The following is a 26,787-nucleotide window of genomic DNA, read 5'->3' as shown; positions in this document are numbered from 1 at the left end:
CCATTTCTTGCGCAATACGGTTCGAACACTCGAACACCTATGCGGATTCTCCTGCACAGTGGCAGATATGTAAATACGGGGTTTACATACCATTTCTTGCGCATTACGGTTCGAACACTCGAACACCTATGCGGATTCTCCTGCACAGTGGCAGATATGTAAATACGGGGTTTCGGTACCATTTCTTGCGCATTACGGTTCGAACACTCGAACACCTATACGGATTCTCCTGCATAGTGGCAGATATGTAAATACGGGGTTTCCGTACCATTTCTTGCGCATTACGGTTCGAACACTCGAACACCTATACGGATTCTCCTGCACAGTGGCAGATATGTAAATACGGGGTTTCCATACCATTTCTTGCGCATTACGGTTCGAACACTCGAACACCTATACGGATTCTCCTGCACAGTGGCAGATATGTAAATACGGGGTTTACATACCATTTCTTGCGCATTACGGTTCGAACACTCGAACACCTATGCGGATTCTACTGCACAGTGGCAGATATGTAAATACGGGGTTTCCGTACCATTTCTTGCGCATTACGGTTCGAACACTCGAACACCTATACGGATTCTCCTGCACAGTGGCAGATATGTAAATACGGGGTTTACATACCATTTCTTGCGCATTACGGTTCGAACACTCGAACACCTATACGGATTCTCCTGCACAGTGGCAGATATGTAAATACGGGGTTTACATACCATTTCTTGCGCATTACGGTTCGAACACTCGAACACCTATGCGGATTCTCCTGCACAGTGGCAGATATGTAAATACGGGGTTTCCGTACCATTTCTTGCGCATTACGGTTCGAACACTCGAACACCTATACGGATTCTCCTGCACACTGGCAGATATGTAAATACGGGGTTTACATACCATTTCTTGCGCAATACGGTTCGAACACTCGAACACCTATGCGGATTCTCCTGCACAGTGGCAGATATGTAAATACGGGGTTTCGGTACCATTTCTTGCGCATTACGGTTCGAACACTCGAACACCTATACGGATTCTCCTGCACAGTGGCAGATATGTAAATACGGGGTTTCCCTACCATTTCTTGCGCATTACGGTTCGAACACTCGAACACCTATGCGGATTCTCCTGCACAGTGGCAGATATGTAAATACGGGGTTTCCGTACCATTTCTTGCGCATTACGGTTCGAACACTCGAACACCTATACGGATTCTCCTGCACAGTGGCAGATATGTAAATACGGGGTTTACATACCATTTCTTGCGCATTACGGTTCGAACACTCGAACACCTATACGGATTCTCCTGCACAGTGGCAGATATGTAAATACGGGGTTTACATACCATTTCTTGCGCATTACGGTTCGAACACTCGAACACCTATGCGGATTCTCCTGCACAGTGGCAGATATGTAAATACGGGGTTTCGGTACCATTTCTTGCGCATTACGGTTCGAACACTCGAACACCTATACGGATTCTCCTAAACAGTGGCAGATATGTAAATTCGGGGTTTCGGTACCATTTCTTGCGCATTACGGTTCGAACACTCGAACACCTATACGGATTCTCCTGCACAGTGGCAGATATGTAAATACGGGGTTTACATACCATTTCTTGCGCATTACGGTTCGAACACTCGAACACCTATGCGGATTCTCCTGCACAGTGGCAGATATGTAAATACGGGGTTTCGGTACCATTTCTTGCGCATTACGGTTCGAACACTCGAACACCTATACGGATTCTCCTGCACAGTGGCAGATATCTAAATACGGGGTTTACATACCATTTCTTGCGCATTACGGTTCGAACACTCGAACACCTATGCGGATTCTCCTGCACAGTGGCATATATGTAAATACGGGGTTTCCGTACCATTTCTTGCGCATTACGGTTCGAACACTCGAACACTTATACGGATTCTCCAGGACAGTGGCAGATATGTAAATACGGGGTTTACATACCATTTCTTGTGCAATACGGTTCGAACACTCGAACACCTATACGGATTCTCCTGCACAGTGGCAGATATGTAAATACGGGGTTTACATACCATTTCTTGCGCAATACGGTTCGAACACTCGAACACCTATGCGGATTCTCCTGCACAGTGGCAGATATGTAAATACGGGGTTTACATACCATTTCTTGCGCATTACGGTTCGAACACTCGAACACCTATGCGGATTCTCCTGCACAGTGGCAGATATGTAAATACGGGGTTTCGGTACCATTTCTTGCGCATTACGGTTCGAACACTCGAACACCTATACGGATTCTCCTGCATAGTGGCAGATATGTAAATACGGGGTTTCCGTACCATTTCTTGCGCATTACGGTTCGAACACTCGAACACCTATACGGATTCTCCTGCACAGTGGCAGATATGTAAATACGGGGTTTCCATACCATTTCTTGCGCATTACGGTTCGAACACTCGAACACCTATACGGATTCTCCTGCACAGTGGCAGATATGTAAATACGGGGTTTACATACCATTTCTTGCGCATTACGGTTCGAACACTCGAACACCTATGCGGATTCTACTGCACAGTGGCAGATATGTAAATACGGGGTTTCCGTACCATTTCTTGCGCATTACGGTTCGAACACTCGAACACCTATACGGATTCTCCTGCACAGTGGCAGATATGTAAATACGGGGTTTACATACCATTTCTTGCGCATTACGGTTCGAACACTCGAACACCTATACGGATTCTCCTGCACAGTGGCAGATATGTAAATACGGGGTTTACATACCATTTCTTGCGCATTACGGTTCGAACACTCGAACACCTATGCGGATTCTCCTGCACAGTGGCAGATATGTAAATACGGGGTTTCCGTACCATTTCTTGCGCATTACGGTTCGAACACTCGAACACCTATACGGATTCTCCTGCACACTGGCAGATATGTAAATACGGGGTTTACATACCATTTCTTGCGCAATACGGTTCGAACACTCGAACACCTATGCGGATTCTCCTGCACAGTGGCAGATATGTAAATACGGGGTTTCGGTACCATTTCTTGCGCATTACGGTTCGAACACTCGAACACCTATACGGATTCTCCTGCACAGTGGCAGATATGTAAATACGGGGTTTCCCTACCATTTCTTGCGCATTACGGTTCGAACACTCGAACACCTATGCGGATTCTCCTGCACAGTGGCAGATATGTAAATACGGGGTTTCCGTACCATTTCTTGCGCATTACGGTTCGAACACTCGAACACCTATACGGATTCTCCTGCACAGTGGCAGATATGTAAATACGGGGTTTACATACCATTTCTTGCGCATTACGGTTCGAACACTCGAACACCTATACGGATTCTCCTGCACAGTGGCAGATATGTAAATACGGGGTTTACATACCATTTCTTGCGCATTACGGTTCGAACACTCGAACACCTATGCGGATTCTCCTGCACAGTGGCAGATATGTAAATACGGGGTTTCGGTACCATTTCTTGCGCATTACGGTTCGAACACTCGAACACCTATACGGATTCTCCTAAACAGTGGCAGATATGTAAATTCGGGGTTTCGGTACCATTTCTTGCGCATTACGGTTCGAACACTCGAACACCTATACGGATTCTCCTGCACAGTGGCAGATATGTAAATACGGGGTTTACATACCATTTCTTGCGCATTACGGTTCGAACACTCGAACACCTATGCGGATTCTCCTGCACAGTGGCAGATATGTAAATACGGGGTTTCGGTACCATTTCTTGCGCATTACGGTTCGAACACTCGAACACCTATACGGATTCTCCTGCACAGTGGCAGATATCTAAATACGGGGTTTACATACCATTTCTTGCGCATTACGGTTCGAACACTCGAACACCTATGCGGATTCTCCTGCACAGTGGCATATATGTAAATACGGGGTTTCCGTACCATTTCTTGCGCATTACGGTTCGAACACTCGAACACTTATACGGATTCTCCAGGACAGTGGCAGATATGTAAATACGGGGTTTACATACCATTTCTTGTGCAATACGGTTCGAACACTCGAACACCTATACGGATTCTCCTGCACAGTGGCAGATATGTAAATACGGGGTTTACATACCATTTCTTGCGCAATACGGTTCGAACACTCGAACACCTATGCGGATTCTCCTGCACAGTGGCAGATATGTAAATACGGGGTTTACATACCATTTCTTGCGCATTACGGTTCGAACACTCGAACACCTATGCGGATTCTCCTGCACAGTGGCAGATATGTAAATACGGGGTTTCGGTACCATTTCTTGCGCATTACGGTTCGAACACTCGAACACCTATACGGATTCTCCTGCATAGTGGCAGATATGTAAATACGGGGTTTCCGTACCATTTCTTGCGCATTACGGTTCGAACACTCGAACACCTATACGGATTCTCCTGCACAGTGGCAGATATGTAAATACGGGGTTTCCATACCATTTCTTGCGCATTACGGTTCGAACACTCGAACACCTATACGGATTCTCCTGCACAGTGGCAGATATGTAAATACGGTGTTTACATACCATTTCTTGCGCATTACGGTTCGAACACTCGAACACCTATGCGGATTCTACTGCACAGTGGCAGATATGTAAATACGGGGTTTCCGTACCATTTCTTGCGCATTACGGTTCGAACACTCGAACACCTATACGGATTCTCCTGCACAGTGGCAGATATGTAAATACGGGGTTTACATACCATTTCTTGCGCATTACGGTTCGAACACTCGAACACCTATACGGATTCTCCTGCACAGTGGCAGATATGTAAATACGGGGTTTACATACCATTTCTTGCGCATTACGGTTCGAACACTCGAACACCTATGCGGATTCTCCTGCACAGTGGCAGATATGTAAATACGGGGTTTCCGTACCATTTCTTGCGCATTACGGTTCGAACACTCGAACACCTATACGGATTCTCCTGCACACTGGCAGATATGTAAATACGGGGTTTACATACCATTTCTTGCGCAATACGGTTCGAACACTCGAACACCTATGCGGATTCTCCTGCACAGTGGCAGATATGTAAATACGGGGTTTCGGTACCATTTCTTGCGCATTACGGTTCGAACACTCGAACACCTATACGGATTCTCCTGCACAGTGGCAGATATGTAAATACGGGGTTTCCCTACCATTTCTTGCGCATTACGGTTCGAACACTCGAACACCTATGCGGATTCTCCTGCACAGTGGCAGATATGTAAATACGGGGTTTCCGTACCATTTCTTGCGCATTACGGTTCGAACACTCGAACACCTATACGGATTCTCCTGCACAGTGGCAGATATGTAAATACGGGGTTTACATACCATTTCTTGCGCATTACGGTTCGAACACTCGAACACCTATACGGATTCTCCTGCACAGTGGCAGATATGTAAATACGGGGTTTACATACCATTTCTTGCGCATTACGGTTCGAACACTCGAACACCTATGCGGATTCTCCTGCACAGTGGCAGATATGTAAATACGGGGTTTCGGTACCATTTCTTGCGCATTACGGTTCGAACACTCGAACACCTATACGGATTCTCCTAAACAGTGGCAGATATGTAAATTCGGGGTTTCGGTACCATTTCTTGCGCATTACGGTTCGAACACTCGAACACCTATACGGATTCTCCTGCACAGTGGCAGATATGTAAATACGGGGTTTACATACCATTTCTTGCGCATTACGGTTCGAACACTCGAACACCTATGCGGATTCTCCTGCACAGTGGCAGATATGTAAATACGGGGTTTCGGTACCATTTCTTGCGCATTACGGTTCGAACACTCGAACACCTATACGGATTCTCCTGCACAGTGGCAGATATGTAAATACGGGGTTTCCCTACCATTTCTTGCGCATTACGGTTCGAACACTCGAACACCTATACGGATTCTCCTGCACAGTGGCAGATATGTAAATACGGGGTTTACATACCATTTCTTGCGCATTACGGTTCGAACACTCGAACACCTATGCGGATTCTCCTGCACAGTGGCAGATATGTAAATACGGGGTTTCCGTACCATTTCTTGCGCATTACGGTTCGAACACTCGAACACCTATACGGATTCTCCTGCACAGTGGCAGATATGTAAATACGGGGTTTACATACCATTTCTTGCGCATTACGGTTCGAATACTCGAACACCTATACGGATTCTCCTGCACAGTGGCAGATATGTAAATACGGGGTTTACATACCATTTCTTGCGCATTACGGTTCGAACACTCGAACACCTATGCGGATTCTCCTGCACAGTGGCAGATATGTAAATACGGGGTTTCCGTACCATTTCTTGCGCATTACGGTTCGAACACTCGAACACTTATACGGATTCTCCAGGACAGTGGCAGATATGTAAATACGGGGTTTACATACCATTTCTTGTGCAATACGGTTCGAACACTCAAACACCTATACGGATTCTCCTGCACAGTGGCAGATATGTAAATACGGGGTTTACATACCATTTCTTGCGCAATACGGTTCGAACACTCGAACACCTATGCGGATTCTCCTGCACAGTGCCAGATATGTAAATACGGGGTTTACATACCATTTCTTGCGCATTACGGTTCGAACACTCGAACACCTATGCGGATTCTCCTGCACAGTGGCAGATATGTAAATACGGGGTTTCGGTACCATTTCTTGCGCATTACGGTTCGAACACTCGAACACCTGTACGGATTCTCCTGCATAGTGGCAGATATGTAAATACGGGGTTTCCGTACCATTTCTTGCGCATTACGGTTCGAACACTCGAACACCTATACGGATTCTCCTGCACAGTGGCAGATATGTAAATACGGGGTTTCCATACCATTTCTTGCGCATTACGGTTCGAACACTCGAACACCTATGCGGATTCTCCTGCACAGTGGCAGATATGTAAATACGGGGTTTCCGTACCATTTCTTGCGCATTACGGTTCGAACACTCGAACACCTATACGGATTCTCCTGCACACTGGCAGATATGTAAATACGGGGTTTACATACCATTTCTTGCGCAATACGGTTCGAGCACTCGAACACCTATGCGGATTCTCCTGCACAGTGGCAGATATGTAAATACGGGGTTTCGGTACCATTTCTTGCGCATTACGGTTCGAACACTCGAACACCTATACGGATTCTCCTGCACAGTGGCAGATATGTAAATACGGGGTTTCGGTACCATTTCTTGCCCATTACGGTTCGAACACTCGAACACCTATACGGATTCTCCTAAACAGTGGCAGATATGTAAATACGGGGTTTCGGTACCATTTCTTGCGCATTACGATTCGAACACTCGAACACCTATACGGATTCTCCTGCACAGTGGCAGATATGTAAATACGGGGTTTACATACCATTTCTTGCGCATTACGGTTCGAACACTCGAACACCTATGCGGATTCTCCTGCACAGTGGCAGATATGTAAATACGGGGTTTCGGTACCATTTCTTGCGCATTACGGTTCGAACACTCGAACACCTATACGGATTCTCCTGCACAGTGGCAGATATGTAAATACGGGGTTTCCCTACCATTTCTTGCGCATTACGGTTCGAACACTCGAACACCTATACGGATTCTCCTGCACAGTGGCAGATATGTAAATACGGGGTTTACATACCATTTCTTGCGCATTACGGTTCGAACACTCGAACACCTATGCGGATTCTCCTGCACAGTGGCAGATATGTAAATACGGGGTTTCCGTACCATTTCTTGCGCATTACGGTTCGAACACTCGAACACCTATACGGATTCTCCTGCACAGTGGCAGATATGTAAATACGGGGTTTACATACCATTTCTTGCGCATTACGGTTCGAACACTCGAACACCTATACGGATTCTCCTGCACAGTGGCAGATATGTAAATACGGGGTTTACATACCATTTCTTGCGCATTACGGTTCGAACACTCGAACACCTATGCGGATTCTCCTGCACAGTGGCAGATATGTAAATACGGGGTTTCCGTACCATTTCTTGCGCATTACGGTTCGAACACTCGAACACTTATACGGATTCTCCAGGACAGTGGCAGATATGTAAATACGGGGTTTACATACCATTTCTTGTGCAATACGGTTCGAACACTCGAACACCTATACGGATTCTCCTGCACAGTGGCAGATATGTAAATACGGGGTTTACATACCATTTCTTGCGCAATACGGTTCGAACACTCGAACACCTATGCGGATTCTCCTGCACAGTGGCAGATATGTAAATACGGGGTTTACATACCATTTCTTGCGCATTACGGTTCGAACACTCGAACACCTATGCGGATTCTCCTGCACAGTGGCAGATATGTAAATACGGGGTTTCGGTACCATTTCTTGCGCATTACGGTTCGAACACTCGAACACCTATACGGATTCTCCTGCACAGTGGCAGATATGTAAATACGGGGTTTCCCTACCATTTCTTGCGCATTACGGTTCGAACACTCGAACACCTATACGGATTCTCCTGCACAGTGGCAGATATGTAAATACGGGGTTTACATACCATTTCTTGCGCATTACGGTTCGAACACTCGAACACCTATGCGGATTCTCCTGCACAGTGGCAGATATGTAAATACGGGGTTTCCGTACCATTTCTTGCGCATTACGGTTCGAACACTCGAACACCTATACGGATTCTCCTGCACAGTGGCAGATATGTAAATACGGGGTTTACATACCATTTCTTGCGCATTACGGTTCGAATACTCGAACACCTATACGGATTCTCCTGCACAGTGGCAGATATGTAAATACGGGGTTTACATACCATTTCTTGCGCATTACGGTTCGAACACTCGAACACCTATGCGGATTCTCCTGCACAGTGGCAGATATGTAAATACGGGGTTTCCGTACCATTTCTTGCGCATTACGGTTCGAACACTCGAACACTTATACGGATTCTCCAGGACAGTGGCAGATATGTAAATACGGGGTTTACATACCATTTCTTGTGCAATACGGTTCGAACACTCAAACACCTATACGGATTCTCCTGCACAGTGGCAGATATGTAAATACGGGGTTTACATACCATTTCTTGCGCAATACGGTTCGAACACTCGAACACCTATGCGGATTCTCCTGCACAGTGCCAGATATGTAAATACGGGGTTTACATACCATTTCTTGCGCATTACGGTTCGAACACTCGAACACCTATGCGGATTCTCCTGCACAGTGGCAGATATGTAAATACGGGGTTTCGGTACCATTTCTTGCGCATTACGGTTCGAACACTCGAACACCTATACGGATTCTCCTGCATAGTGGCAGATATGTAAATACGGGGTTTCCGTACCATTTCTTGCGCATTACGGTTCGAACACTCGAACACCTATACGGATTCTCCTGCACAGTGGCAGATATGTAAATACGGGGTTTCCATACCATTTCTTGCGCATTACGGTTCGAACACTCGAACACCTATGCGGATTCTCCTGCACAGTGGCAGATATGTAAATACGGGGTTTCCGTACCATTTCTTGCGCATTACGGTTCGAACACTCGAACACCTATACGGATTCTCCTGCACACTGGCAGATATGTAAATACGGGGTTTACATACCATTTCTTGCGCAATACGGTTCGAGCACTCGAACACCTATGCGGATTCTCCTGCACAGTGGCAGATATGTAAATACGGGGTTTCGGTACCATTTCTTGCGCATTACGGTTCGAACACTCGAACACCTATGCGGATTCTCCTGCACAGTGGCAGATATGTAAATACGGGGTTTACATACCATTTCTTGCGCAATACGGTTCGAACACTCGAACACCTATGCGGATTCTCCTGCACAGTGGCAGATATGTAAATACGGGGTTTCGGTACCATTTCTTGCGCATTACGGTTCGAACACTCGAACACCTATACGGATTCTCCTGCACAGTGGCAGATATGTAAATACGGGGTTTCCCTACCATTTCTTGCGCATTACGGTTCGAACACTCGAACACCTATACGGATTCTCCTGCACAGTGGCAGATATGTAAATACGGGGTTTCCATACCATTTCTTGCGCATTACGGTTCGAACACTCGAACACCTATGCGGATTCTCCTGCACAGTGGCAGATATGTAAATACGGGATTTCCGTACCATTTCTTGCGCATTACGGTTCGAACACTCGAACACCTATACGGATTCTCCTGCACAGTGGCAGATATGTAAATACGGGGTTTACTTACCATTTCTTGCGCATTACGGTTCGAACACTCGAACACCTATACGGATTCTCCTACACAGTGGCAGATATGTAAATACGGGGTTTACATACCATTTCTTGCGCATTACGGTTCGAACACTCGAACACCTATGTGGATTCTCCTGCACAGTGGCAGCTATGTAAATACGGGGTTTCGGTACCATTTCTTGCGCATTACGGTTGGAACACTCGAACACCTATACGGATTCTCCTACACAGTGGCAGATTTGTAAATACGGGGTTTACATACCATTTCTTGCGCATTACGGTTCGAACACTCGAACACCTATGCGGATTCTCCTGCACAGTGGCAGATATGTAAATACGGGGTTTCGGTACCATTTCTTGCGCATTACGGTTCGAACACTCGAACACCTATACGGATTCTCCTGCACAGTGGCAGATATGTAAATACGGGGTTTTGGTACCATTTCTTGCGCATTACGGTTCGAACACTCGAACACCTATACGGATTCTCCTAAACAGTGGCAGATATGTAAATACGGGGTTTCGGTACCATTTCTTGCGCATTACGGTTCGAACACTCGAACACCTATGCGGATTCTACTGCACAGTGGCAGATATGTAAATACGGGGTTTACATACCATTTCTTGCGCATTACGGTTCGAACACTCGAACACCTATACGGATTCTCCTGCACAGTGGCAGATATGTAAATACGGGGTTTACATACCATTTCTTGCGCATTACGGTTCGAACACTCGAACACCTATGCGGATTCTCCTGCACAGTGGCAGATATGTAAATACGGGGTTTCGGTACCATTTCTTGCGCATTACGGTTCGAACACTCGAACACCTATACGGATTCTCCTGCACAGTGGCAGATATGTAAATACGGGGTTTCCCTACCATTTCTTGCGCATTACGGTTCGAACACTCGAACACCTATACGGATTCTCCTGCACAGTGGCAGATATGTAAATACGGGGTTTACATACCATTTCTTGCGCATTACGGTTCGAACACTCGAACACCTATGCGGATTCTCCTGCACAGTGGCAGATATGTAAATACGGGGTTTCCGTACCATTTCTTGCGCATTACGGTTCGAACACTCGAACACCTATACGGATTCTCCTGCACAGTGGCAGATATGTAAATACGGGGTTTACATACCATTTCTTGCGCATTACGGTTCGAACACTCGAACACCTATACGGATTCTCCTGCACAGTGGCAGATATGTAAATACGGGGTTTACATACCATTTCTTGCGCATTACGGTTCGAACACTCGAACACCTATGCGGATTCTCCTGCACAGTGGCAGATATGTAAATACGGGGTTTCCGTACCATTTCTTGCGCATTACGGTTCGAACACTCGAACACTTATACGGATTCTCCAGGACAGTGGCAGATATGTAAATACGGGGTTTACATACCATTTCTTGTGCAATACGGTTCGAACACTCGAACACCTATACGGATTCTCCTGCACAGTGGCAGATATGTAAATACGGGGTTTACATACCATTTCTTGCGCAATACGGTTCGAACACTCGAACACCTATGCGGATTCTCCTGCACAGTGGCAGATATGTAAATACGGGGTTTACATACCATTTCTTGCGCATTACGGTTCGAACACTCGAACACCTATGCGGATTCTCCTGCACAGTGGCAGATATGTAAATACGGGGTTTTGGTACCATTTCTTGCGCATTACGGTTCGAACACTCGAACACCTATACGGATTCTCCTGCATAGTGGCAGATATGTAAATACGGGGTTTCGGTACCATTTCTTGCGCATTACGGTTCGAACACTCGAACACCTATACGGATTCTCCTGCACAGTGGCAGATATGTAAATACGGGGTTTCCATACCATTTCTTGCGCATTACGGTTCGAACACTCGAACACCTATACGGATTCTCCTGCACAGTGGCAGATATGTAAATACGGGGTTTACATACCATTTCTTGCGCATTACGGTTCGAACACTCGAACACCTATGCGGATTCTCCTGCACAGTGGCAGATATGTAAATACGGGGTTTCCGTACCATTTCTTGCGCATTACGGTTCGAACACTCGAACACCTATACGGATTCTCCTGCACAGTGGCAGATATGTAAATACGGGGTTTACATACCATTTCTTGCGCATTACGGTTCGAACACTCGAACACCTATACGGATTCTCCTGCACAGTGGCAGATATGTAAATACGGGGTTTACATACCATTTCTTGCGCATTACGGTTCGAACACTCGAACACCTATGCGGATTCTCCTGCACAGTGGCAGATATGTAAATACGTGGTTTCCGTACCATTTCTTGCGCATTACGGTTCGAACACTCGAACACCTATACGGATTCTCCTGGACAGTGGCAGATATGTAAATACGGGGTTTCGGTACCATTTCTTGCGCATTACGGTTCGAACACTCGAACACTTATACGGATTCTCCAGGACAGTGGCAGATATGTAAATACGGGGTTTACATACCATTTCTTGTGCAATACGGTTCGAACACTCGAACACCTATACGGATTCTCCTGCACAGTGGCAGATATGTAAATACGGGGTTTACATACCATTTCTTGCGCAATACGGTTCGAACACTCGAACACCTATGCGGATTCTCCTGCACAGTGGCAGATATGTAAATACGGGGTTTACATACCATTTCTTGCGCATTACGGTTCGAACACTCGAACACCTATGCGGATTCTCCTGCACAGTGGCAGATATGTAAATACGGGGTTTTGGTACCATTTCTTGCGCATTACGGTTCGAACACTCGAACACCTATACGGATTCTCCTGCACAGTGGCAGATATGTAAATACGGGGTTTCCGTACCATTTCTTGCGCATTACGGTTCGAACACTCGAACACCTATACGGATTCTCCTGCACAGTGGCAGATATGTAAATACGGGGTTTCCATACCATTTCTTGCGCATTACGGTTCGAACACTCGAACACCTATACGGATTCTCCTGCACAGTGGCAGATATGTAAATACGGGGTTTACATACCATTTCTTGCGCAATACGGTTCGAACACTCGAACACCTATGCGGATTCTCCTGCACAGTGGCAGATATGTAAATACGGGGTTTCCGTACCATTTCTTGCGCATTACGGTTCGAACACTCGAACACCTATGCGGATTCTCCTGCACAGTGGCAGATATGTAAATACGGGGTTTCGGTACCATTTCTTGCACATTACGGTTCGAACACTCGAACACCTATACGGATTCTCCTGCACAGTGGCAGATATGTAAATACGGGGTTTCCGTACCATTTCTTGCGCATTACGGTTCGAACACTCGAACACCTATACGGATTCTCCTGCACAGTGGCAGATATGTAAATACGGGGTTTCCATACCATTTCTTGCGCATTACAGTTCGAACACTCGAACACCTATACGGATTCTCCTGCACAGTGGCAGATATGTAAATACGGGGTTTACATACCATTTCTTGCGCATTACGGTTCGAACACTCGAACACCTATGCGGATTCTCCTGCACAGTGGCAGATATGTAAATACGGGGTTTCCGTACCATTTCTTGCGCATTACGGTTCGAACACTCGAACACCTATACGGATTCTCCTGCACAGTGGCAGATATGTAAATACGGGGTTTACATACCATTTCTTGCGCATTACGGTTCGAACACTCGAACACCTATATGGATTCTCCTGCACAGTGGCAGATATGTAAATACGGGGTTTACATACCATTTCTTGCGCAATACGGTTCGAACACTCGAACACCTATGCGGATTCTCCTGCACAGTGGCAGATATGTAAATACGGGGTTTACATACCATTTCTTGCGCATTACGGTTCGAACACTCGAACACCTATGCGGATTCTCCTGCACAGTGGCAGATATGTAAATACGGGGTTTCCGTACCATTTCTTGCGCATTACGGTTCGAACACTCGAACACCTATGCGGATTCTACTGCACAGTGGCAGATATGTAAATACGGGGTTTACATACCATTTCTTGCGCATTACGGTTCGAACACTCGAACACCTATGCGGATTCTCCTGCACAGTGGCAGATATGTAAATACGGGGTTTACATACCATTTCTTGCGCAATACGGTTCGAACACTCGAACACCTATGCGGATTCTCCTGCACAGTGGCAGATATGTAAATACGGGGTTTACATACCATTTCTTGCGCATTACGGTTCGAACACTCGAACACCTATGCGGATTCTCCTGCACAGTGGCAGATATGTAAATACGGGGTTTCCGTACCATTTCTTGCGCATTACGGTTCGAACACTCGAACACCTATACGGATTCTCCTGCACAATGGTAGATATGTAAATACGGGGTTTACATACCATTTCTTGCGCAATACGGTTCGAACACTCGAACACCTATGCGGATTCTACTGCACAGTGGCAGATATGTAAATACGGGGTTTCGGTACCATTTCTTGCGCATTACGGTTCGAACACTCGAACACCTATACGGATACTCCTGCACAGTGGCAGATATGTAAATACGGGGTTTCGGTACCATTTCTTGCGCATTACGGTTCGAACACTCGAACACCTATGCGGATTCTACTGCACAGTGGCAGATATGTAAATACGGGGTTTACATACCATTTCTTGCGCATTACGGTTCGAACACTCGAACACCTATATGGATTCTCCTGCACAGTGGCAGATATGTAAATACGGGGTTTACATACCATTTCTTGCGCAATACGGTTCGAACACTTGAACACCTATGCGGATTCTCCTGCACAGTGGCAGATATGTAAATACGGGGTTTCCATACCATTTCTTGCGCATTACGGTTCGAACACTCGAACACCTATACGGATTCTCCTGCACAGTGGCAGATATGTAAATACGGGGTTTACATACCATTTCTTGCGCATTACGGTTCGAACACTCGAACACCTATGCGGATTCTCCTGCACTGTGGCAGATATGTAAATACGGGGTTTCCGTACCATTTCTTGCGCATTACGGTTCGAACACTCGAACACCTATACGGATTCTCCTGCATAGTGGCAGATATGTAAATACGGGGTTTACATACCATTTCTTGCGCATTACGGTTCGAACACTCGAACACCTATATGGATTCTCCTGCACAGTGGCAGATATGTAAATACGGGGTTTACATACCATTTCTTGCGCAATACGGTTCGAACACTCGAACACCTATGCGGATTCTCCTGTACAGTGGCAGATATGTAAATACGGGGTTTACATACCATTTCTTGCGCATTACGGTTCGAACACTCGAACACCTATGCGGATTCTCCTGCACAGTGGCAGATATGTAAATACGGGGTTTCCGTACCATTTCTTGCGCATTACGGTTCGAACACTCGAACACCTATGCGGATTCTACTGCACAGTGGCAGATATGTAAATACGGGGTTTACATACCATTTCTTGCGCATTACGGTTCGAACACTCGAACACCTATGCGGATTCTCCTGCACAGTGGCAGATATGTAAATACGGGGTTTACATACCATTTCTTGCGCAATACGGTTCGAACACTCGAACACCTATGCGGATTCTCCTGCACAGTGGCAGATATGTAAATACGGGGTTTACATACCATTTCTTGCGCATTACGGTTCGAACACTCGAACACCTATGCGGATTCTCCTGCACAGTGGCAGATATGTAAATACGGGGTTTCCGTACCATTTCTTGCGCATTACGGTTCGAACACTCGAACACCTATACGGATTCTCCTGCACAATGGTAGATATGTAAATACGGGGTTTACATACAATTTCTTGCGCAATACGGTTCGAACACTCGAACACCTATGCGGATTCTCCTGCACAGTGGCAGATATGTAAATACGGGGTTTCGGTACCATTTCTTGCGCATTACGGTTCGAACACTCGAACACCTATACGGATTCTCCTGCACAGTGGCAGATATGTAAATACGGGGTTTCGGTACCATTTCTTGCGCATTACGGTTCGAACACTCGAACACCTATACGGATTCTCCTAAACAGTGGCAGATATGTAAATACGGGGTTTCGGTACCATTTCTTGCGCATTACGGTTCGAACACTCGAACACCTATACGGATTCTCCTGGACAGTGGCAGATATGTAAATACGGGGTTTACATACCATTTCTTGCGCATTACGGTTCGAACACTCGAACACCTATGCGGATTCTCCTGCACAGTGGCAGATATGTAAATACGGGGTTTCGGTACCATTTCTTGCGCATTACGGTTCGAACACTCGAACACCTATACGGATTCTCCTGCAGAGTGGCAGATATGTAAATACGGGGTTTACATACCATTTCTTGCGCAATACGGTTCGAACACTCGAACACCTATGCGGATTCTCCTGCACAGTGGCAGATATGTAAATACGGGGTTTACATACCATTTCTTGTGCAATACGGTTCGAACACTCGAACACCTATGCGGATTCTCCTGCACAGTGGCAGATATGTAAATACGGGGTTTACATACCATTTCTTGCGCATTACGGTTCGAACACTCGAACACCTATGCGGATTCTCCTGCACAGTGGCAGATATGTAAATACGGGGTTTACATACCATTTCTTGCGCAATACGGTTCGAACACTCGAACACCTATGCGGATTCTCCTGCACAGTGGCAGATATGTAAATACGGGGTTTACATACCATTTCTTGCGCATTACGGTTCGAACACTCGAACACCTATGCGGATTCTCCTGCACAGTGGCAGATATGTAAATACGGGGTTTCCGTACCATTTCTTGCGCATTACGGTTCGAACACTCGAACACCTATACGGATTCTCCTGCACAATGGTAGATATGTAAATACGGGGTTTACATACCATTTCTTGCGCAATACGGTTCGAACACTCGAACACCTATGCGGATTCTACTGCACAGTGGCAGATATGTAAATACGGGGTTTCGGTACCATTTCTTGCGCATTACGGTTCGAACACTCGAACACCTATACGGATACTCCTGCACAGTGGCAGATATGTAAATACGGGGTTTCGGTACCATTTCTTGCGCATTACGGTTCGAACACTCGAACACCTATACGGATTCTCCTAAACAGTGGCAGATATGTAAATACGGGGTTTCGGTACCATTTCTTGCGCATTACGGTTCGAACACTCGAACACCTATACGGATTCTCCTGCACAGTGGCAGATATGTAAATACGGGGTTTACATACCATTTCTTGCGCATTACGGTTCGAACACTCGAACACCTATGCGGATTCTCCTGCACAGTGGCAGATATGTAAATACGGGGTTTACATACCATTTCTTGCGCATTACGGTTCGAACACTCGAACACCTATGCGGATTCTCCTGCACAGTGGCAGATATGTAAATACGGGGTTTCGGTACCATTTCTTGCGCATTACGGTTCGAACACTCGAACACCTATACGGATTCTCCTGCACAGTGGCAGATATGTAAATACGGGGTTTCCGTACCATTTCTTGCGCATTACGGTTCGAACACTCGAACACCTATACGGATTCTCCTGCACAGTGGCAGATATGTAAATACGGGGTTTCCATACCATTTCTTGCGCATTACGGTTCGAACACTCGAACACCTATACGGATTCTCCTGCACAGTGGCAGATATGTAAATACGGGGTTTACATACCATTTCTTGCGCATTACGGTTCGAACACTCGAACACCTATGCGGATTCTCCTGCACTGTGGCAGATATGTAAATACGGGGTTTCCGTACCATTTCTTGCGCATTACGGTTCGAACACTCGAACACCTATACGGATTCTCCTGCATAGTGGCAGATATGTAAATACGGGGTTTACATACCATTTCTTGCGCATTACGGTTCGAACACTCGAACACCTATATGGATTCTCCTGCACAGTGGCAGATATGTAAATACGGGGTTTACATACCATTTCTTGCGCAATACGGTTCGAACACTCGAACACCTATGCGGATTCTCCTGCACAGTGGCAGATATGTAAATACGGGGTTTACATACCATTTCTTGCGCATTACGGTTCGAACACTCGAACACCTATGCGGATTCTCCTGCACAGTGGCAGATATGTAAATACGGGGTTTCCGTACCATTTCTTGCGCATTACGGTTCGAACACTCGAACACCTATGCGGATTCTACTGCACAGTGGCAGATATGTAAATACGGGGTTTACATACCATTTCTTGCGCATTACGGTTCGAACACTCGAACACCTATGCGGATTCTCCTGCACAGTGGCAGATATGTAAATACGGGGTTTACATACCATTTCTTGCGCAATACGGTTCGAACACTCGAACACCTATGCGGATTCTCCTGCACAGTGGCAGATATGTAAATACGGGGTTTACATACCATTTCTTGCGCATTACGGTTCGAACACTCGAACACCTATGCGGATTCTCCTGCACAGTGGCAGATATGTAAATACGGGGTTTCCGTACCATTTCTTGCGCATTACGGTTCGAACACTCGAACACCTATACGGATTCTCCTGCACAATGGTAGATATGTAAATACGGGGTTTACATACAATTTCTTGCGCAATACGGTTCGAACACTCGAACACCTATGCGGATTCTCCTGCACAGTGGCAGATATGTAAATACGGGGTTTCGGTACCATTTCTTGCGCATTACGGTTCGAACACTCGAACACCTATGCGGATTCTCCTGCACAGTGGCAGATATGTAAATACGGGGTTTCGGTACCATTTCTTGCGCATTACGGTTCGAACACTCGAACACCTATACGGATTCTCCTAAACAGTGGCAGATATGTAAATACGGGGTTTCGGTACCATTTCTTGCGCATTACGGTTCGAACACTCGAACACCTATACGGATTCTCCTGCACAGTGGCAGATATGTAAATACGGGGTTTACATACCATTTCTTGCGCATTACGGTTCGAACACTCGAACACCTATGCGGATTCTCCTGCACAGTGGCAGATATGTAAATACGGGGTTTACATACCATTTCTTGCGCATTACGGTTCGAACACTCGAACACCTATGCGGATTCTCCTACACAGTGGCAGATATGTAAATACGGGGTTTCGGTACCATTTCTTGCGCATTACGGTTCGAACACTCGAACACCTATACGGATTCTCCTGCACAGTGGCAGATATGTAAATACGGGGTTTCCGTACCATTTCTTGCGCATTACGGTTCGAACACTCGAACACCTATACGGATTCTCCTGCACAGTGGCAGATATGTAAATACGGGGTTTCCATACCATTTCTTGCGCATTACGGTTCGAACACTCGAACACCTATACGGATTCTCCTGCACAGTGGCAGATATGTAAATACGGGGTTTACATACCATTTCTTGCGCATTACGGTTCGAACACTCGAACACCTATGCGGATTCTCCTGCACAGTGGCAGATATGTAAATACGGGGTTTCCGTACCATTTCTTGCGCATTACGGTTCGAACACTCGAACACCTATGCGGATTCTACTGCACAGTGGCAGATATGTAAATACGGGGTTTACATACCATTTCTTGCGCATTACGGTTCGAACACTCGAACACCTATGCGGATTCTCCTGCACAGTGGCAGATATGTAAATACGGGGTTTACATACCATTTCTTGCGCAATACGGTTCGAACACTCGAACACCTATGCGGATTCTCCTGCACAGTGGCAGATATGTAAATACGGGGTTTACATACCATTTCTTCCGCATTACGGTTCGAACACTCGAACACCTATGCGGATTCTCCTGCACAGTGGCAGATATGTAAATACGGGGTTTCCGTACCATTTCTTGCGCATTACGGTTCGAACACTCGAACACCTATACGGATTCTCCTGCACAATGGTAGATATGTAAATACGGGGTTTACATACCATTTCTTGCGCAATACGGTTCGAACACTCGAACACCTATGCGGATTCTACTGCACAGTGGCAGATATGTAAATACGGGGTTTCGGTACCATTTCTTGCGCATTACGGTTCGAACACTCGAACACCTATACGGATACTCCCGCACAGTGGCAGATATGTAAATACGGGGTTTCGGTACCATTTCTTGCGCATTACGGTTCGAACACTCGAACACCTATACGGATTCTCCTAAACAGTGGCAGATATGTAAATACGGGGTTTCGGTACCATTTCTTGCGCATTACGGTTCGAACACTCGAACACCTATACGGATTCTCCTGCACAGTGGCAGATATGTAAATACGGGGTTTACATACCATTTCTTGCGCATTACGGTTCGAACACTCGAACACCTATGCGGATTCTCCTGCACAGTGGCAGATATGTAAATACGGGGTTTACATACCATTTCTTGCGCATTACGGTTCGAACACTCGAACACCTATGCGGATTCTCCTGCACAGTGGCAGATATGTAAATACGGGGTTTCGGTACCATTTCTTGCGCATTACGGTTCGAACACTCGAACACCTATACGGATTCTCCTGCACAGTGGCAGATATGTAAATACGGGGTTTCCGTACCATTTCTTGCGCATTACGGTTCGAACACTCGAACACCTATACGGATTCTCCTGCACAGTGGCAGATATGTAAATACGGGGTTTCCATACCATTTCTTGCGCATTACGGTTCGAACACTCGAACACCTATACGGATTCTCCTGCACAGTGGCAGATATGTAAATACGGGGTTTACATACCATTTCTTGCGCATTACGGTTCGAACACTCGAACACCTATGCGGATTCTCCTGCACAGTGGCAGATATGTAAATACGGGGTTTACATACCATTTCTTGCGCAATACGGTTCGAACACTCGAACACCTATGCGGATTCTCCTGCACAGTGGCAGATATGTAAATACGGGGTTTACATACCATTTCTTGCGCATTACGGTTCGAACACTCGAACACCTATGCGGATTCTCCTGCACAGTGGCAGATATGTAAATACGGGGTTTCCGTACCATTTCTTGCGCATTACGGTTCGAACACTCGAACACCTATACGGATTCTCCTGCACAATGGTAGATATGTAAATACGGGGTTTACATACCATTTCTTGCGCAATACGGTTCGAACACTCGAACACCTATGCGGATTCTCCTGCACAGTGGCAGATATGTAAATACGGGGTTTCGGTACCATTTCTTGCGCATTACGGTTCGAACACTCGAACACCTATACGGATTCTCCTGCACAGTGGCAGATATGTAAATACGGGGTTTCGGTACCATTTCTTGCGCATTACGGTTCGAACACTCGAACACCTATACGGATACTCCTGCACAGTGGCAGATATGTAAATACGGGGTTTCGGTACCATTTCTTGCGAATTACGGTTCGAACACTCGAACACCTATACGGATTCTCCTAAACAGTGGCAGATATGTAAATACGGGGTTTCGGTACCATTTCTTGCGCATTACGGTTCGAACACTCGAACACCTATACGGATTCTCCTGCACAGTGGCAGATATGTAAATACGGGGTTTACATACCATTTCTTGCGCAATACGGTTCGAACACTCGAACACCTATGCGGATTCTCCTGCACAGTGGCAGATATGTAAATACGGGGTTTACATACCATTTCTTGCGCATTACGGTTCGAACACTCGAACACCTATGCGGATTCTCCTGCACAGTGGCAGATATGTAAATACGGGGTTTCCGTACCATTTCTTGCGCATTACGGTTCGAACACTCGAACACCTATACGGATTCTCCTGCACAATGGTAGATATGTAAATACGGGGTTTACATACCATTTCTTGCGCAATACGGTTCGAACACTCGAACACCTATGCGGATTCTACTGCACAGTGGCAGATATGTAAATACGGGGTTTCGGTACCATTTCTTGCGCATTACGGTTCGAACACTCGAACACCTATACGGATACTCCTGCACAGTGGCAGATATGTAAATACGGGGTTTCGGTACCATTTCTTGCGCATTACGGTTCGAACACTCGAACACCTATACGGATTCTCCTAAACAGTGGCAGATATGTAAATACGGGGTTTCGGTACCATTTCTTGCGCATTACGGTTCGAACACTCGAACACCTATACGGATTCTCCTGCACAGTGGCAGATATGTAAATACGGGGTTTACATACCATTTCTTGCGCATTACGGTTCGAACACTCGAACACCTATGCGGATTCTCCTGCACAGTGGCAGATATGTAAATACGGGGTTTACATACCATTTCTTGCGCATTACGGTTCGAACACTCGAACACCTATGCGGATTCTCCTGCACAGTGGCAGATATGTAAATACGGGGTTTCGGTACCATTTCTTGCGCATTACGGTTCGAACACTCGAACACCTATACGGATTCTCCTGCACAGTGGCAGATATGTAAATACGGGGTTTCCGTACCATTTCTTGCGCATTACGGTTCGAACACTCGAACACCTATACGGATTCTCCTGCACAGTGGCAGATATGTAAATACGGGGTTTCCATACCATTTCTTGCGCATTACGGTTCGAACACTCGAACACCTATACGGATTCTCCTGCACAGTGGCAGATATGTAAATACGGGGTTTACATACCATTTCTTGCGCATTACGGTTCGAACACTCGAACACCTATGCGGATTCTCCTGCACAGTGGCAGATATGTAAATACGGGGTTTACATACCATTTCTTGCGCAATACGGTTCGAACACTCGAACACCTATGCGGATTCTCCTGCACAGTGGTAGATATGTAAATACGGGGTTTACATACCATTTCTTGCGCATTACGGTTCGAACACTCGAACACCTATGCGGATTCTCCTGCACAGTGGCAGATATGTAAATACGGGGTTTCCGTACCATTTCTTGCGCATTACGGTTCGAACACTCGAACACCTATACGGATTCTCCTGCACAATGGTAGATATGTAAATACGGGGTTTACATACCATTTCTTGCGCAATACGGTTCGAACACTCGAACACCTATGCGGATTCTCCTGCACAGTGGCAGATATGTAAATACGGGGTTTCGGTACCATTTCTTGCGCATTACGGTTCGAACACTCGAACACCTATACGGATTCTCCTGCACAGTGGCAGATATGTAAATACGGGGTTTCGGTACCATTTCTTGCGCATTACGGTTCGAACACTCGAACACCTATACGGATTCTCCTAAACAGTGGCAGATATGTAAATACGGGGTTTCGGTACCATTTCTTGCGCATTACGGTTCGAACACTCGAACACCTATACGGATTCTCCTGCACAGTGGCAGATATGTAAATACGGGGTTTACATACCATTTCTTGCGCATTACGGTTCGAACACTCGAACACCTATGCGGATTCTCCTGCACAGTGGCAGATATGTAAATACGGGGTTTACATACCATTTCTTGCGCATTACGGTTCGAACACTCGAACACCTATGCGGATTCTCCTGCACAGTGGCAGATATGTAAATACGGGGTTTCGGTACCATTTCTTGCGCATTACGGTTCGAACACTCGAACACCTATACGGATTCTCCTGCACAGTGGCAGATATGTAAATACGGGGTTTCCGTACCATTTCTTGCGCATTACGGTTCGAACACTCGAACACCTATACGGATTCTCCTGCACAGTGGCAGATATGTAAATACGGGGTTTCCATACCATTTCTTGCGCATTACGGTTCGAACACTCGAACACCTATACGGATTCTCCTGCACAGTGGCAGATATGTAAATACGGGGTTTACATACCATTTCTTGCGCATTACGGTTCGAACACTCGAACACCTATGCGGATTCTCCTGCACAGTGGCAGATATGTAAATACGGGGTTTCCGTACCATTTCTTGCGCATTACGGTTCGAACACTCGAACACCTATGCGGATTCTACTGCACAGTGGCAGATATGTAAATACGGGGTTTACATACCATTTCTTGCGCATTACGGTTCGAACACTCGAACACCTATGCGGATTCTCCTGCACAGTGGCAGATATGTAAATACGGGGTTTACATACCATTTCTTGCGCAATACGGTTCGAACACTCGAACACCTATGCGGATTCTCCTGCACAGTGGCAGATATGTAAATACGGGGTTTACATACCATTTCTTGCGCATTACGGTTCGAACACTCGAACACCTATGCGGATTCTCCTGCACAGTGGCAGATATGTAAATACGGGGTTTACATACCATTTCTTGCGCAATACGGTTCGAACACTCGAACACCTATGCGGATTCTCCTGCACAGTGGCAGATATGTAAATACGGGGTTTCCGTACCATTTCTTGCGCATTACGGTTCGAACACTCGAACACCTATACGGATTCTCCTGCACAATGGTAGATATGTAAATACGGGGTTTACATACCATTTCTTGCGCAATACGGTTCGAACACTCGAACACCTATGCGGATTCTCCTGCACAGTGGCAGATATGTAAATACGGGGTTTCGGTACCATTTCTTGCGCATTACGGTTCGAACACTCGAACACCTATACGGATTCTCCTGCACAGTGGCAGATATGTAAATACGGGGTTTCGGTACCATTTCTTGCGCATTACGGTTCGAACACTCGAACACCTATACGGATTCTCCTAAACAGTGGCAGATATGTAAATACGGGGTTTCGGTACCATTTCTTGCGCATTACGGTTCGAACACTCGAACACCTATACGGATTCTCCTGCACAGTGGCAGATATGTAAATACGGGGTTTACATACCATTTCTTGCGCATTACGGTTCGAACACTCGAACACCTATGCGGATTCTCCTGCACAGTGACAGATATGTAAATACGGGGTTTACATACCATTTCTTGCGCATTACGGTTCGAACACTCGAACACCTATGCGGATTCTCCTGCACAGTGGCAGATATGTAAATACGGGGTTTCGGTACCATTTCTTGCGCATTACGGTTCGAACACTCGAACACCTATACGGATTCTCCTGCACAGTGGCAGATATGTAAATACGGGGTTTCCGTACCATTTCTTGCGCATTACGGTTCGAACACTCGAACACCTATACGGATTCTCCTGCACAGTGGCAGATATGTAAATACGGGGTTTCCATACCATTTCTTGCGCATTACGGTTCGAACACTCGAACACCTATACGGATTCTCCTGCACAGTGGCAGATATGTAAATACGGGGTTTACATACCATTTCTTGCGCATTACGGTTCGAACACTCGAACACCTATGCGGATTCTCCTGCACAGTGGCAGATATGTAAATACGGGGTTTCCGTACCATTTCTTGCGCATTACGATTCGAACACTCGAACACCTATGCGGATTCTACTGCACAGTGGCAGATATGTAAATACGGGGTTTACATACCATTTCTTGCGCATTACGGTTCGAACACTCGAACACCTATGCGGATTCTCCTGCACAGTGGCAGATATGTAAATACGGGGTTTACATACCATTTCTTGCGCAATACGGTTCGAACACTCGAACACCTATGCGGATTCTCCTGCACAGTGGCAGATATGTAAATACGGGGTTTACATACCATTTCTTGCGCATTACGGTTCGAACACTCGAACACCTATGCGGATTCTCCTGCACAGTGGCAGATATGTAAATACGGGGTTTCCGTACCATTTCTTGCGCATTACGGTTCGAACACTCGAACACCTATACGGATTCTCCTGCACAATGGTAGATATGTAAATACGGGGTTTACATACCATTTCTTGCGCAATACGGTTCGAACACTCGAACACCTATGCGGATTCTACTGCACAGTGGCAGATATGTAAATACGGGGTTTCGGTACCATTTCTTGCGCATTACGGTTCGAACACTCGAACACCTATACGGATACTCCTGCACAGTGGCAGATATGTAAATACGGGGTTTCGGTACCATTTCTTGCGCATTACGGTTCGAACACTCGAACACCTATACGGATTCTCCTAAACAGTGGCAGATATGTAAATACGGGGTTTCGGTACCATTTCTTGCGCATTACGGTTCGAACACTCGAACACCTATACGGATTCTCCTGCACAGTGGCAGATATGTAAATACGGGGTTTACATACCATTTCTTGCGCATTACGGTTCGAACACTCGAACACCTATGCGGATTCTCCTGCACAGTGGCAGATATGTAAATACGGGGTTTACATACCATTTCTTGCGCATTACGGTTCGAACACTCGAACACCTATGCGGATTCTCCTGCACAGTGGCAGATATGTAAATACGGGGTTTCGGTACCATTTCTTGCGCATTACGGTTCGAACACTCGAACACCTATACGGATTCTCCTGCACAGTGGCAGATATGTAAATACGGGGTTTCCGTACCATTTCTTGCGCATTACGGTTCGAACACTCGAACACCTATACGGATTCTCCTGCACAGTGGCAGATATGTAAATACGGGGTTTCCATACCATTTCTTGCGCATTACGGTTCGAACACTCGAACACCTATACGGATTCTCCTGCACAGTGGCAGATATGTAAATACGGGGTTTACATACCATTTCTTGCGCATTACGGTTCGAACACTCGAACACCTATGCGGATTCTCCTGCACTGTGGCAGATATGTAAATACGGGGTTTCCG

This window comes from Camellia sinensis, chromosome 4, assembly GCF_055761805.1.
Source record: "Camellia sinensis isolate YWXY chromosome 4, ASM5576180v1, whole genome shotgun sequence".
NCBI classification, from domain to species: domain Eukaryota; kingdom Viridiplantae; phylum Streptophyta; class Magnoliopsida; order Ericales; family Theaceae; genus Camellia; species Camellia sinensis.
Note: the sequence above shows the minus strand (reverse complement) of the source record.